We start from the raw sequence: 15,820 nt of genomic DNA, 5'->3' as shown, positions 1-15,820 counted from the left end.
CAGGCATGCTTTCGATCAGTTCTAGCCACCCTTAACTTCCAAGTTATGTCAATTGGCTTGCCTGGTGCTTGTGCTTTGCTTGTTACCAGAGTTAAAAATCTAATATCATGCTTCCTTATTTCATTCTTCTTAGTTTCTCACCTTGTTTTCCTCGTAAAAAATTTAAAAGTTAACTCTATTACTAATTCAGTCTTTCCCTTGTAGCAACATTTTCAGGATGAATGGATGAAGATATTGTTTTGAGAAAATTAGTATCTTCTACCATTCCTAATGGGAAGAAAAAAGGATTTGTGATGTGTTAGTTTTGGATCATGGATCCGACCCGCACCACATTCCAAGGATCCATCTTGGGATGCGTGGGCGGTGGCATGTTTGTAATTAGTTTTTACTTCTTGTGTAATGTCATACTATGTACAACACTTATAAATATTAAGTAAAAGAGGGAAAACCCTATTGCCGCCGACCCCTCTCTTCTCTCTTTACCTCATCTCTAACCCTTGCAGGTGGATATTTCTGACATGGTATCAAAGCACAGGCGCGGAAATCAATCATCTAGAAGGCCTCTAAAGACCAACACGTGCTGCTAAAGAACGTAGGTTTATTTCTGTCCCTTCTTCCTTAATCAGTTTTGCTTCTTTCCTCATTTTTCTTATAAATCTTTCACGTCATTCCAGTTTTTCTTTTTGGTTCTTCTCATTCTCAATATTTCTGGTACGCACGTCTTAACATCCTGTTTCAGTCTGCCGAGTTTTTGTTTTCTCCCCAAAATATTTCTGATTCTTTCCCTTTTTCTAGTTCGCACGTTACTATTCTCTGTGTAACGTGTGTGCTGATATCTTTTTCAGCACACATCAGCATTGCTGCTTCCTTTTCTTTGTGTAACGTGTGTGCTGATATCATTTTCAGCACACAACAGCATTGCTGTTTCTTTTTCTCTGTGTAACGTGTGTGCTGGTATCATTTTCAGCACACAGTAGCATTGCTGTTTTCCTCTTTCTCTGAATAACGTGTGTGCTGATATCATTTTCAGCACACAACATTGTTGTCTCCTCTTCAATACACTGTTAGAACAGTTTTGGCTTCTCATTCTTCATATGATCCATGGATTCCAAGTTGAACCCTAGTTTTCTTACTCACCTCATGACCCACAAGTTATCTCATGATAACTACTTACTTTGGAAACGTCAGATTGTGCCCTTTATTCGCAGTCATGGTCTTTATGGGCATCTAGATGGGCGATCACCCGCCCCACCTACACATATTATGCAAGAAATAACAGGTAAAGATGGGAAGGTGAGTCAACTTCGAACCACCAATCCTGCTTATGACATATGGGTACAACGGGATCAGACATTAGTTGCTTACATAACTTCCACACTTTTTGATTGTGTTTTACAAACTATTTCTGATGATCAATCTGCTGCCGAGTTGTGGAATGGACTAGCTCATTCCTTTTCTCAGGTTTCTAAATCTCGGGCTTTGCAACTCAAGTGACAATTCCAATCCATGCGAAAAGGAAACAAATCTATTACAGAATTCATGGGCGATGTCAGGGTTATTACAGATCAGTTAGCTGCCATTGGAAGTCCTGTTTCAGATAAGGACATGGTACAACAGGTATTAGGTAGCCTTGGACCTGAATATCGCATGTTTTGCACAACACTCCAGGTTGTCTCAGTTCTTCCATGTTTTGATGATCTTCAATCTAAGCTTTTGCAATATGAGGTCAGTTTAAATCAGGAACACGCGTCAGATGATACTCATCCTGTGATGATGGCACATACGCCTATTCAAACAGGAGCCTTATTTACTCCTCGTCCAAATGGAACAACTATAAACAAAGGAGGATTACTACCTACACCAGCTGGAGGAGGCCTTGGCTCAGGCAGTGTACCACGAGGGGGACGTGTTCCTACTTGTTTTCTATGCAACAAGCGGGGACATGTTAAAGCAAATTGCTGGTATAATCCTCAGAACCGGAACAAAACAGGGAGGCCAGGGCAGAGGGCAACTCAGACGTTTGCTCGCACTCCTCAGGGACAGGTTCTTCCACAGGACGTACAAAATATCCTTATGACTACTTTCAATCAGATGAACTTGCGTCAAAATGATGATGGTATATGGTATATTGATTCAGGGGCAGCAACACATGTTACTTCTGATGCAGGTAAATTTTCTCACTTGACTCCTTACATTGGAAATGACACTATAGTCATAGGAGATGGATCTCACCACCCCATCTCTCACACTGGAAATGTCTCCCTTTCTTTGCCTGAATCTCAATTACCCTTGTCAAATGTCTTACTCACACCTGCTATTCAAAAGAATATTCTATCTGTGTCTAAATTAGTTGATGAAACAAATTCTTCCGTTGAATTTACTCCTTCTGTTTATCTTAAGGATCTTCACACCAAGAAGACGCTCGCTAAAGGTGAACGGCGCGGGAACATGTACTTCTTTGAAGAATCTCATGTGCCTTTGAAGACGTCGTCTTCCGTAGCCGTGGCTTCTTCAGCTTCTTCCTTTCCAACATTTTTGAGTCGATCCACAAATCATAGTTCTTCATCTAGAGTCTTGAAACTTAATAAGCCAGACTTATGGCATCTTTGTTTGGGTCATTGTAGTAAAGTTTTTCTTGACAAGTTGTCTGCTAAAGGTCTAATACCCGCAGTCAGTTTAGAGTCAAAATGTCCAAGTTGTCATTTATGCAAAAGTCATGTACTTCCTTTTCATAGTATCAATAAAAGAGCAACAAAACCTTTTGAGATTATATGCTCAGATGTTTGGGATCCTGCGCCCACTGCCTCTCTTTCTGGATCTCGATACTATGTACTCTTTCTTGATTCTTACACTCGTTTTAGTTGGATTTACTTCATGAAAAACAAACATGAAGTTTTCAAGTTGTTCAAACAGTTTCATGCACTAGTCCAAAACCAATTCAATACCAATGTTGTATATTTCCAGTGTGATGGGGGGGAGAATACATATCCCATGATTTTAGTGAATATTTGAAGGAGCATGGCATTACACGTAACATTTCTTGCCCTCATACCCCTCAACAAAATGGAGTAGCTGAGAGAAAACACAAGCATATTATTGAGACAGCCTTGAGCATGATGCACACTGTGGGTATTTCCTTCTCTCTTTGGACCGAGGCTTTCCATACAGCTGTTTACGTTATCAACAGGTTGCCCATGACCATCCTTGAAGATAATTCTCCATACTTTCTTCTTTATAATTGTCATCCATCATATGAAGAATTACATCCTTTTGGTTGTGTATGTTATGTTCACATTGATCATTCATTGAGAAATAAGTTTCAAGACAGAGCTGTACAGTGCAAGTTTCTTGGGTATGCAGATGAATATAAGGGATACAGGTGTTATGATCCTCATACAGGCAAAATTCGGGTATCTAGAAATGTTGTTTTTGATGATGAAAATTTTGACACTCTGGGTTCGTCTTCCACAGATACACAGGACAGTTATGATCCTTGGCTCAGTGACTCACTTTTATATGACTCGTTGCCTTATGAGGATTCATCTTTATTGACAGACAATGAACCCTATGCTTTCGATGTGGAACCGCATATGTAAGACATTCCTCCTACAACAACATCCTCACGTTTTTCTGGTCTTGTTTATTCTCGTAGAGCTCATCCAGTCAATGATGAGACTCCTCTATGACGTTTCACTCGGATTAGACATCCTATAGATCGCTGGGTAAGTTATAATAATTTCTCTTTGGATTTTCAAACATTTCTAACCAGAGTGTCCAAAGAAACAAAACCTTCCTCTTTTCATGATGCTGTACATTCCCGTGCCTGGGTAGAGGCGATGAATGAGGAAATGGAAGCATTGCATGAATGCAATACATGAGAAATTGTACCAAGGCCAGATAACAAGAATGTTGTAGGGTCCAAATGAGTGTACAAGATCAAGCACAAACCTGATGACAATGTTGAGCGATATAAAGCTCGTCTGGTCGCACGAGGCTTCACACAACAGTATGGGCAGGACTACGATGAAACGTTCAGCCCAGTCGTAAAATTGGGCACCGTCATGATTATCATTGCATTGACATTACAACATGGATGGTCACTCAGTCAACTTGATGTTAAAAATGCCTTTTTGCATGGTGAAGTAAAGGAAAAAGTTTACATGGAGTAGCCACCTGGTTATAGTATGCATGATTTATCCAATTGGGTATGTAAACTTCAACACTCTCTTTATGGCTTGAAACAAGCTTCTCGATCTTGGTTTGAGAGTTTTTCTACGGAGATCCAGCATCATGGGTTCACTAAAAGTGTCCTAGATCATTCATTGTTCATATTCAAAAGTGATTCAGCTATTGTTTGGGTGCTTATATATGTTGATGACATCATTATTACCGGGAGTGATGAGGTTCACATATCTTGGGTTAAGTCTATGCTGATGGCTTGATATTTTACTTGCTACAGGGATGGAGAATTGTAAACCAATTAGCACACCTTGCCTTCTACATCATAAGCTAAGTGCAAAAGAAGGCACTACTTATCATGATCCTACTTTGTATCGTCGAGTTGTAGAGATGTTACAATACTTAACATTCACTAGGCCTGACATATCATACTCTGTCAATCAGGCTTCATAGTTTATGCATGCTCCTACAGATGTACATATGGAAGGAGTAAAAAGGATCCTTCGGTATTTAAAGGGTACGATTGGAGATGGCTTGATGCACACCAAGGACATAGCTTATATGTCAGGGCATCGACTATTCACCTACATAGACGCGGACTGGGCGGGTGATCCTGACGAGCGAAGATCAGTTTCGGGGTATTGCATTCTTATCGGCAATAATATTGTAACATGGAGTAGCAAGAAGCAAAAGGCAGTGGCACAATCTAGTACTGAAGCAGAATATCGTGCAATGACAGCAGGAACAACCGATGTTACATAGGTGAGACATCTACTGCAAGAATTACAAGAACCAATCTCGTCCTCTATGCTTCTTTGCGATAATCAAAGTGCTATTAATATTGCCTTCAATCCCATCCTTCATTGTCGCACGAAGCATATCGAGATCGATCAACATTTTGTTAGGCAAAAGGTGGAAGAAAAAGAAATTGAACCTGCATATGTTCGGTCAGATATGCAAGTTGCTGACATCTTTACCAAGGGATTATCCACTCATCAGTTTTGGGCACTCAAAGGCAAGTTGAGCATGATCAAAGACCATACTCAACTTGAGGGAGGCTGTTAGTTTTGGATCATGGATCCGACCCGCACCACATTCCAAGGATCCATCTTGGGATGCGTGGGCGGTGGCATGTTTGTAATTAGTTTTTACTTCTTGTGTAATGTCATATTATGTACAACACTTATAAATATTAAGTAAAAGAGGGAAAACCCTATTGCCGCCGACCCCTCTCTTCTCTCTCTTCTCTCTTTACCTCATCTCTAACCCTTGCAGGTGGATATTTCTGACATGATCAACTTGTTGCGTGGAATTATCTCAACTCCGTTGGACCCAAAGAGGGATAAGACTTGATATGGAACAATCTAGAATGTTGAGTTAACTTTTGTATGACCTTTGTACATGTCATTAGGGTGTATCACTATGGGTCCAACAATTAGGTAACTCAGAGGAGCTTACTTGTTTCTTTTAAGTATAGGAAGACATTTATTCATGAAGATCTTTGAAAGTGTACAGGGAATGAGCCTCTTGGTTTCAGTATCACGCACTCAAAACCTTGTGTTCAAGCTAAATAAACTCTTGTTTGATGTGAACACCAACCTGTATAGATATGACTCATTTTCCATGTAATGCATGGACTAAGTAGGTTAGACTTTTTATGATTAAAGAACATGCAAAGCATGATTTGAGGTGCTTGGCAGGTTTAAGCATGTGTGACTGACCCTTCCATGTCCATCACAATATGCAATCAAGGAATCCTTGCTGTTTGACACGTTCAATGTTTAACCAAGTGAACCTGACCTAATCAATTAAGAGTTGGAAAGGTAGTCCAAATTATTCCTGTTACCAAAGAACTTGGAAGGTCAAGATACTCTTCTGGAATTCTAAGGTGAATAAGTTTTGTTCTATACATTGATTATGCTCTAATGATGCTTTCAACTTAGAATGAAGCCATTTACTTGTCCTTTGAACCAGAGTTACCAGTCGAGGAAGCGGGAGCGGGAAGCGAGGCACTTTCAAAATTTTAGGAAGCGGGAAGCGTGGGACTACTTATACCATGTAATAAACCCAAATATTAAAATAGAAAATTTTTTGAACTTCAAAGTACCACTGCGTGAGGACTCAGATCCCTACCAGTCATACAACTATACCATTAGATTTCGTGCAACTTCCATATGAAATAAGAAAGATGACCAAATTAACTCAGTTAAAACACAAAATGTGAAATGCTTCTCAACCAATATACTGCTTTTTTCTTTCATGGGACTCACATAAGAATATAAATCACCATCGTATTGATAACACAAAAGATAAAGACCACCATGTTATTGCAACAAGAAAATGAAACAAATAGTCTCTAACAATCCCCTATTCCCTAAATGTACCTTCTAGAGAGAATGAAGGGATCAAACCTGCAATACAAACCTCTACTCACGAGTTGAACCTCACACAGGTCAGACACCAGCCCTATATCACTTGAAAACTCTTTATCAACGCGAAATACGGGCCCACCATTTGGGGGAAACAATTTGGATGGGTCAAAACAGGTTTAAAGTCTAAACTCATTGACTGACCTTATTTCCCCACCTTAACGCCCTCTGAGTAGCCACACAAATCTCAGATTTCCAGAAAGTGCACCAAAATAAAATTAAGTTAGACAATGATGTCCCAAACCCTAGGTAGAGAATCGGATCTCCAAGGACCAAAACTTTCAGAAAATAAAATTGATAAGCTTTCCGTTTTCAGAAGATCAAGGTTACGATTACAAGGCAACGATAAGCTATAAGCAACCCAATAAATAATGATAAACATAGATAGAATAAATTGTTTCCAACAACATGCACATGAATAAGCAATTCTGCAGAACCGACAAAGAGTGTAAAACATATTCCCATTTCGTCATGCTATTCATAACCTAAATGTCATATTGTATGACTGCAGAAGGATTGCTTGTTCCCTGGAAACGAAAGGGAGAACAGAGATGGAGGGAAGAGATGGAAATAGAGAGGTCGTGGGAGATACAGAGAGAAGAGATGGATGGAAGAGATGGAAAGAGAGAGGTCGTGGGAGATACAAAGAAGAGATGGAGAGAGGAGAGTACGTACCTGAATGGATTCATCGCCGTGGAGGTCGCCGGATTCTGGGTTCCGCCGATCAGTTGTCAGAATGAGGAGAAAAGAAGGGAGGAGACTCAGATTGAGCTGCGTGAAAAAACCCTAAAGCCCTTTCGGGTTTTGTTTTCACGGGTTTTTCAAAATCTCTTTTTTGCCCTTTTTAAAAAACTCGTTCTTTTAATTTTTTTTGGAAAAAAAATTTTAAAAAAAGACAAATATGTAAATTCGCCCCTTCGTACCCCTTTAATGGGGGTGCGCGTACCCCATTAAAGGGGTACGCGCACCCCCATTAAAGGGGTACGTGCTTCCCATTTGAAATGTGCGCTTCCCCACGCGTTTCGGAAGCGCGACGTTTCGCGCTTCCAAAGTGCGTATCGGGGAAGCGCGCTTCCCCTTCTATAGGGGCGCTTTCGGTAACTCTGCTTTGAACACATTTGCAACTTGGATGGTGCTGAATTCTATGTGGATGCCACTAAAAATAGAAAGATTCTTATAAATATGTACATATCATGTCAGTGCACTGGAACTGATGCTTTGGTGTCTAAAGCTAGTTCTGATTGCTTCTGACTACAAACTGTTGCTTTGCTATTATGTGTATTTTATTGTAGGGCCTCTTGATCAGAAAGTTGATTTACTAATATTTCCAAACTCTTTTGGTATTTCATGATGGTAACTATATACAATGCTACTTGAACAGGCGATTTTCCACCTGCTTTTGTACTCTGTGGAGAATTCTTGTTTGTTGGAAATAAAAGAAACCTAATCTGTCATGTCAATATTGAGTGCAGTGTCCACAAAAATGGCGATGTCCTCCACTGCTTGTGAGGTACATTTCAATTATTGGACTACTGGAGGAGGCAGGGATGCCGTTTCATTATTCATGATCAGGCTTTGTGATGATAACAATGCCATCTTTCTTGTTAAATCCATTTACTTATAAGAAGATAGAAGCATATCACATTCTGTTTGTAACAGAAAGGGTTTAAGGCACTTTTATGATTATATTTTTAAGCTGCATCAATTGAATTTGTTTATTCTGTATTCATTTTTCTAGTTGTCAGGTTTGAATGTCTGATGGATTCCATGCTTGAGGAGTCTTAGAGAGGAAAATGTATGTATTTTAGGATTTTTTTTCATATTCCGTGAGGCCATCTCAGAATTTGTACTTTATTATCTTGTAAGGGATCTGCCCATAGTTGGCAAACCCGTGACTCGGACTTGGGTCGCCCGACCCTTGACTCATGGGTTAGCGGTCCGACTTGGTAATTCGGATGGGTTAGGACCTAAAATTTTTTAGTTTTTTTTAAATAATACTTTAAATATTGAATATAACACTATGTTTTCTACAATGTGAATGCAAATAATCAAACTCCAAGCAACAAATTCACTAAATAAAAGCATCAAAGAATAGAAACTACAAAATATCTGCATAAAAACTAAAATAAGCTTCATAGCTGTACATACATAAAACAATAATGAAATGAATAATTAAACTGCACAGATAGAAATAAAATAAGTAAAAAATGAACAAGTAAACTAGTAATCACTACCTCTTTAAGTTCTAATAATTTCTAAGAGCATTATGCATTAAAAATTGAAAATCATAAAATGCAATTAATGCATAACATAACAGAATAAACTAATAAAGAAGCATACCTGAAGTTTTCAATTTTCAAATTTCAACCTGTTGCAAGCATCATTTTGTAATATTTTGGCACTAATAAAAACTATAAAATGGACAAACAATTAACAATTTATCATCAAACTTCAAAATAACTAGTAAATGTTTCACATTTCACAACTTCATGAGTTCAGAACTTCAGAATTTAGGTTTTAGATACCACCATTTGCAATAAGCCTGTCACAATTTAGAAATAGAAGCGCCACCAAAATGGCATAATGCAGTAATGCACAATGCCAAAAAGTCAAAAACCCAAAAAAGAAGCCATCATCTTAAAAGTCATAACTTCTAATCAATCCCAGACTCCTAGTCCCAGCTCCTAGGTCCTATTCCTATCAATAATCAAAGTGAACTAGTCAAAATGTCAAATTGTCAAACGACTGAAAAAAAAGACTCAAAGTCTCAAAAAAAGGATCTATGTCTGAACTTAAGAGTACAAATCATGATAATCATCATTTTCTCCATCAACTCCACTAGACACCAAATCCATCATCTCAACTGAGTCCTCATTCTCATTGTCATTAGTAGCATCCCCTTGTGCTGATGAACCAACATCTTCATTCTCTTGATCTTTATTTTGTTCTTCACAACTTACCAATTCCATGTCCATATTCTCTTGTTGAGAGTCATCATCCTACATTTATAAGAGAAGAAAAGCATAAGAAATATTCCAAATTTCAAAGATACTCCTACTCAACTGTTCATTATAAATTTACAAAAGGGTCATATTAAATTATTAATATAATAATGTATTATACACTTAAATCCTTAAATTGATAAAAATTAAAATAAGCAAATAACAAACACTTCACCAGCCACACCATTTTCCGCATCTTGTGTGATCCAAGAGTCAATTGGATTATCTAAGAAAATATTGTCCTCAAGACTTGCTTCTCTCTCAGCCTCAAGTTGTAATGAACATAAACTAGATCATTCAATCATTTTTGCTGCAACCTCTTGCGCCTCTTTGTATGCACTTGGTCAAATGTCCTCCAATTGCACTCACATCCACTGGAGGAACAAGTTTGGCTAAGGATGTGTGGTTCAATTTTTTGCAATTCCGGAGTACATCCCCCATGTTCTTCCCACCATATTGCTAGAAAAATGAATAATTAACTATAAGTTGATATTTTTATGAAACAATGGAACAACCATCAAGTTACAACTTACATACTTGGTGGAAATCGAAAAATCAATATCAATATACAATTACAAACACAACAGCTATCCACCTGATAGTTCTTTGTTTCTAGTCTTCACTGCCAAAGGTTGACCAAAATCTAAGGTAGCACATGTAAAATCTTTGATCTAAAGAAAATTATGAAATCAATAAATAATTTTCATACTTATGTTTTATGAATGATTGAATATATCTGCACGTTACAATATAATATATACCTTGAACTTTGAAGTTATACAAAAAAGTATCTGAAGGGTTGCAAGCATTGCTTTCTTTTGATCAGGCTCTAGGTGGCAAATGCATTGCTTCAAGCCACGTCGAATCTCAGAATGCTGAGAAAAACATCAAGTCATCATGTCATCATTAATAGAAATAGTGAAATACTAACAAAAAATAAAAACATTTGTTTGATAACTAGATATATTGTTATTTTTACCTTTGAGAATTCATGTGAATATTGAAATGTTGAATTTAAAAAATATCCTGCAGCATGAAGAGGGTGGTTGAGTTCGTCCTGTAATATCGTGTTTTTCTACTATATTAAATCTTGAGGTTTCTGAAAAATTGGCTGTGTTGTAGAAACATCGGTAAAATACTCGATATTAGGTGGCGATAATTGAATCTGGGCTTGGCCCAGGTCTTATTGACAAGACCTAAATGGGCCAATTGAAATGTGATAAAAACTTTTATTTTTGACCTTTAAAATCAAGCGAAATTTAGGTTAAATTCAGGCAAAATTCTGAGGTGAAATGCAAGTTATAGATCATTAGATGCACCTCAAAATTCTAAATTCAACAATATTTTATTTTTCTGGGCTACAGTTGACCCGAAAATCATATTTTTTCAAAAAAGGCCCGCTTTGATGTGATTGGTTTTGGATTGGATTGGATCGGATCCGTATGATCCAAGTTAATATGGATCTGAACCCAGTGCAAGACCCATATTAATTAGGATCTGGTCCAGACTGAGACCCATATGGATATATTGGATATGGATTTGGATCTTAGATCTGGATCCAAAATCCGATTTCAACCAATTTAAAGTTTTAAATTTAAAATAAAGGTTAAATTGAATGAAATTTGAAGTTAAAAAGATTCCCAGAGGGGTGAGATGCCCTTTGGAACTTTCTGAAAATATATTATTTAATAAATAATAATTAATTAATTAAATATTAAAAATTAATTTATTCAAAAAATTCTTTTGGATAGAGCCGCTACTTCCTATGTAGAGATTCTCGAAGCGCCCAAATGAGGTTAAAGTAAAATAGTAAAACAAAACAAAATACCAAATAGATAAAAAAGTAGTTAAAAAGGAAAGAAGAGGTTAGAGATAGAGTTCTACACTGGTAGAACTCTATCTCCAAGCCAAATGGGTGAGAATCTCAAGAAGGACGTCACCTTCTCTTTAGAAGACCAAAAAAAATAAAATTATAAAAGGGTCTAACTCGCTCATCTTTAGATTTCGTTTTCGAGAGAGAGAGAGAGAGAGAGAGAGAGAGAGAGAGAGAGAGAGAGAGAAGAAGGGAAAAGAAAAAAAGAAAGAAAAAAAAAGAGAAAGGGAAAAGAGGAAGGAAAGAAGAATAGCCTAAATTAGGTTTATGTAAGTTTTTTTGGTGGAAAAGAAAAAAAAGAAAAAAAAGAAAAAGAAGAAAAAGGAAAAATCTGATTTAGAATATAAGAATATATATATATATATATATATATACATAACATTACGATGATTATGTATATATATATATATACATATACGTGTGAAATGCTAAATCAGCCATTTATTTTCCATCATCGCATGTATTCAATTTTCTGACTTTGTGCGTATAGCTAAACCTGTCCTACTGTCCATATGGATAGATCTGGACAGATCTGTCCCACCGCGCGTATGGACAGATCTGTCCCACCGTACCAGTGGACAGATTTGTAAATTTTTTTGGTACGCAGATCTGGTCCAGATCTACTGATTTCTTTTTGTGTGCATGCAGGCAAGCTAGGTTTGCCGCAATGCCTAGTATATATATATATGTGGGAAACCGGACATTGATGTATTTAGCACCTTGAGGTCTGATTTTGGGATCAGACCTGTGGTAGGTCCAGATCTGCTGATTTATTTTTAAATCGTTATCAAACTTGTCGCAGTTTCTAGCATAACAAAATGCGTTATTTATTTATTTATTTATTTTTTTGCTGTCATAATTAGATGGGTGTTAAGTTGATAACATGTTTATTTTAGGTAACTGTGCTGACCCGAATACAGCTTGTATAGGGTGTTGACCAGACCCAATAAATTATGGATTTCTGGTGGCTGGTCAGACCCATATACTAGCTGTATCGGGTGCTGACCAGACCCAATAACATGTTCTTTTCGGGTGACTGTTTAGACCTGAATACAACTTGTATCGGGTGCTGACCAGACCCAATAAATTGTGGATTTTTGGTGGCTGGTCAGACCCAGATACTAGCTATTATCAAGTGCTGACCAGACCTGATAACATGTTCTTTTCGGGTGACTGTTCAAACCCGAATACAGCTTGTATCGGGTGCTGACCAGACCCGATAAATTGGTGATTTCGGGTGGCTGGTCAGACCCAGATACTAGCTGTATCGGGTGCTGACAAGACCCGATAACATAGTGATTTTGGTTGGTCAAACCTAGATACAAGTTGTATTGGGTGCTGACCAGACCTGATAACATGGTGATTTCGGGTGGCTGGTCAGACTCAGCTACGAGTTGTATCGGGTGCTGACTAGACCCGATAAATTGTTGTTTTCAAGTGGCTTGTCAGTCCCAAATACATGTTGTATTGGGTGCGGACCAGACCCGAATATATGTTATCGGATTGTTCACACAATGATGTTGACTTTAGTAACTATGTTTGTATAGTTGTATGCATATATGTCATTTCCTTGCTTAAATATGCATTAGTAGAGTAATTAGAGCATGTTACGTTTTTGTGTACATGTAGATGCATTAAACATGTGATTGGTTTGGCTTTTGATGGGCTCTTATAGGGCAGAACAAGGTTGCACATTTATGTGCAACATTGTCCGCTGTCCACTGCTTTGGCTGCATGCTTATGCATGAGAAACATGCTGCCAATAGCACGTTAGTGCTGTCCCGGGGGCAGCATAGCTTCGGGCTCAGTAGTTATGTTTTGTATCCTGAGCATGCCCGAATTGGCAAAAATGTTTATTGTTTACATATGCTAATGAAATTGAATATTATGTTGGCATAAATATGCATATCATGAACACTTAAATTTTTTAAGTTATATTATTGTTGCATTAACATGATCATATGCACCTCTCAAGTGTTCTTTTGGTTCAGATCTCATAGCCATATTCCGATCTGATTGATTCCGATGTAGATCGGATTTTAATTTTATCGTTGACCTAGATTTAGATATGTTTTTAGTTTTATTGATATCCTAAAAAAAATCATCCTCCAAAAGAAAATAAAAAAATAAAACAAAAGGAGGAAAAGGCGACGATATTTGCATTCCTATCTATTTATTGTCTTTCGATCCCCCAAAAAAAGGGTCGTACGGAGCTGATGTCATCTGCTGACATCATCTTTGCTGCAGTTCATTGTGCTGGTCTGATTTGTTTTTAGTTCTATTTTTGTTTTGTATTTTCTTCCTTATTGTTTTCTTTATTGCACCTTTTATTCTATTTATCCTTAAAAAAATCATCATCCAAAAGAAAATAAAAAAATAAAACAAAAGGAGGAAAAGGTGATGATATTTGCATTCCTATCTATTTATTGTTTTCGACCCCCCCCCCCCCCCCCAAAAAAAAAAAAAAGGGTCGTACGGAGCTGATGTCATCTGCTGACATCATCCTTGCTGCAGTTCATTGTGCTGGTCTGATTTGTTTTTAGTTCTATTTTTGTTCTGTATTTTCTTCCTTATTGTTTTCTTTATTGCACCTTTTATTCTATTTAGCTCTCATGGCTTCATCCAGTTCTATCACCTCTTCTTTCTTGAGTTGGTCACATAAAAACTTCATGAGACCAACTTTATTACCTGAAAAATAGACTATTCCATTCATTAACCCTCACGATTGGATAGGGCATCTCGACATATCTGTGTTAGCTTTTCTGGAATTCGTGCTTAAAGTTCAAATATCTAATGAGAAAGGGAAGAGTGAAAATTGTAATGAAATAAGAACAAAAGCAAATAAGAGCCTCTTATGGGCTTACAAGAACACAACCAACCCACAAAAGGATCACTTATGGATCAATCCACCCCACCCACACAAGGGCCAAGAGAGAAAAATAAGAGCTTTTGTATTACACAATGCTTGAGAAAGTATAGAAAAGATACAAGGGGAGAACCCCTATTTATAACAAGGTAAAGAGATAGAGAGCAACCCAACTAGTTGTTTGACTATTGGACCTGTCCTAATCGATGACTTCAAAATAAAAAAAGTAAAAACAAAAATAAAATAAAAGGTACAATCAACCCCTAATGGGTTGACCTCTATTACAAAGTAAAATGACCAAAATGTCCCTGATGGGTATTTTGGTTTACATACATATGGACATACATATACATATATATATATATATACATATCAATATATATATAATAGAAGCACATTCTTAACACCTCCATCAGACTCATGGTGTAACAACTCCGAGTTTGCCAAGTAGAAAGTGAAATTTAGGTGACAGAAGCGCTTTAGTGAAGAAGTCCTTCAATTGATACTTAGATGGTATATATGGCAATGTGATGGTCTTTTTCAGGAATTCTTCATAAACGAGTGACAATTCATTTCAATGTTTTTTTTTTTCATGGAACGCATGATTGCTTGCAATGTATAGTGCGCTCTTGTTGTCACAATTTTGTAACACCCCCAAAATTTTAACTTTAATTATTGTTCAAATTTTGAAATTTCGAGGCCAATTTTTTTTGATAAGTATAAGTAAATCAGATCTTATAATGCGGAAACAATTTTAAAAAATGGTTAAGACTTTGGGCGAGGTTACACTAAAGATAACAATAAATCAAAATGTACGAGATATACACATTTCAAACCACGTACAATATAAGACTCAAATATGAAGAGTTTTAATTTCATTTCAAATCAGAGTATAAAAACAACACTTCAGTCTCTATATTATCAAGTACTTAAACCGAAAAGATCATGAATACCAAGATCGCAAGGTAAGAGTGGACCCTCGAGGATGCAGCTTGATCGACCATTTGCTCAAACTACTCATTATACTTTACCTGCATTACCTGTCCCCCATAAAACGGGGTCAGACTCGCTAAAGCCTGATAAAGCAATCCAAACTTAAACTTAAAGAAAACATATCAAGCATTTAAAGGTAAAGACATGATATATTATTCATCAATCGTCAGGTGATAGACAAATGAACGTCCTATGAGTCATTCATTTCAAGCATTCGAACATAAAACATTTCATCACTTAATATTCTATTCAACATTAACTCACACAATAAAGCATAATATATATGCATTCAAGTCATACAAGTCATCGCATATATATATATATATATATTAAGACATTCAGATCATTGCATCATTTTCATATGCATTCATAATTCTTATAAACAATAAGTCAAATCACATTTGACCATTCCAGCGTGAAATACACACACATACATTCAAAGTAATTTAGTTAGATATTCATGATACACGTCAATCAT

General features: G+C 37.0%; 1 protein-coding gene across 2 annotated transcripts in view; it reads left to right on the top strand.

Moving 5' to 3' along the window:
• LOC149812977 (Intron maturase, type II family protein) overlaps positions 1 to 15,820 on the top strand; it is a 42,073-nt gene that overhangs the window by 3,967 nt on the left and 22,286 nt on the right. Inside the window, exon 2 of one of the 2 annotated variants that reach the window (XM_089991621.1) lies at positions 7,990 to 8,118. The exons of the other annotated variant lie outside the window; for it this stretch is intronic. The gene's annotated coding sequence lies outside the window, so the exon portion shown is untranslated. The remainder of the gene's footprint in view (positions 1 to 7,989; positions 8,119 to 15,820) is intronic. 2 annotated transcript variants of the gene reach the window in all.

The sequence above is a fragment of the Nuphar pumila genome, chromosome 16, assembly GCF_984573655.1.
Source record: "Nuphar pumila chromosome 16, dmNupPumi1.hap1.1, whole genome shotgun sequence".
In the NCBI taxonomy this organism is placed as follows: Eukaryota; Viridiplantae; Streptophyta; class Magnoliopsida; order Nymphaeales; family Nymphaeaceae; genus Nuphar; species Nuphar pumila.
This window is presented reverse-complemented; position numbering and strand designations above follow the sequence as displayed.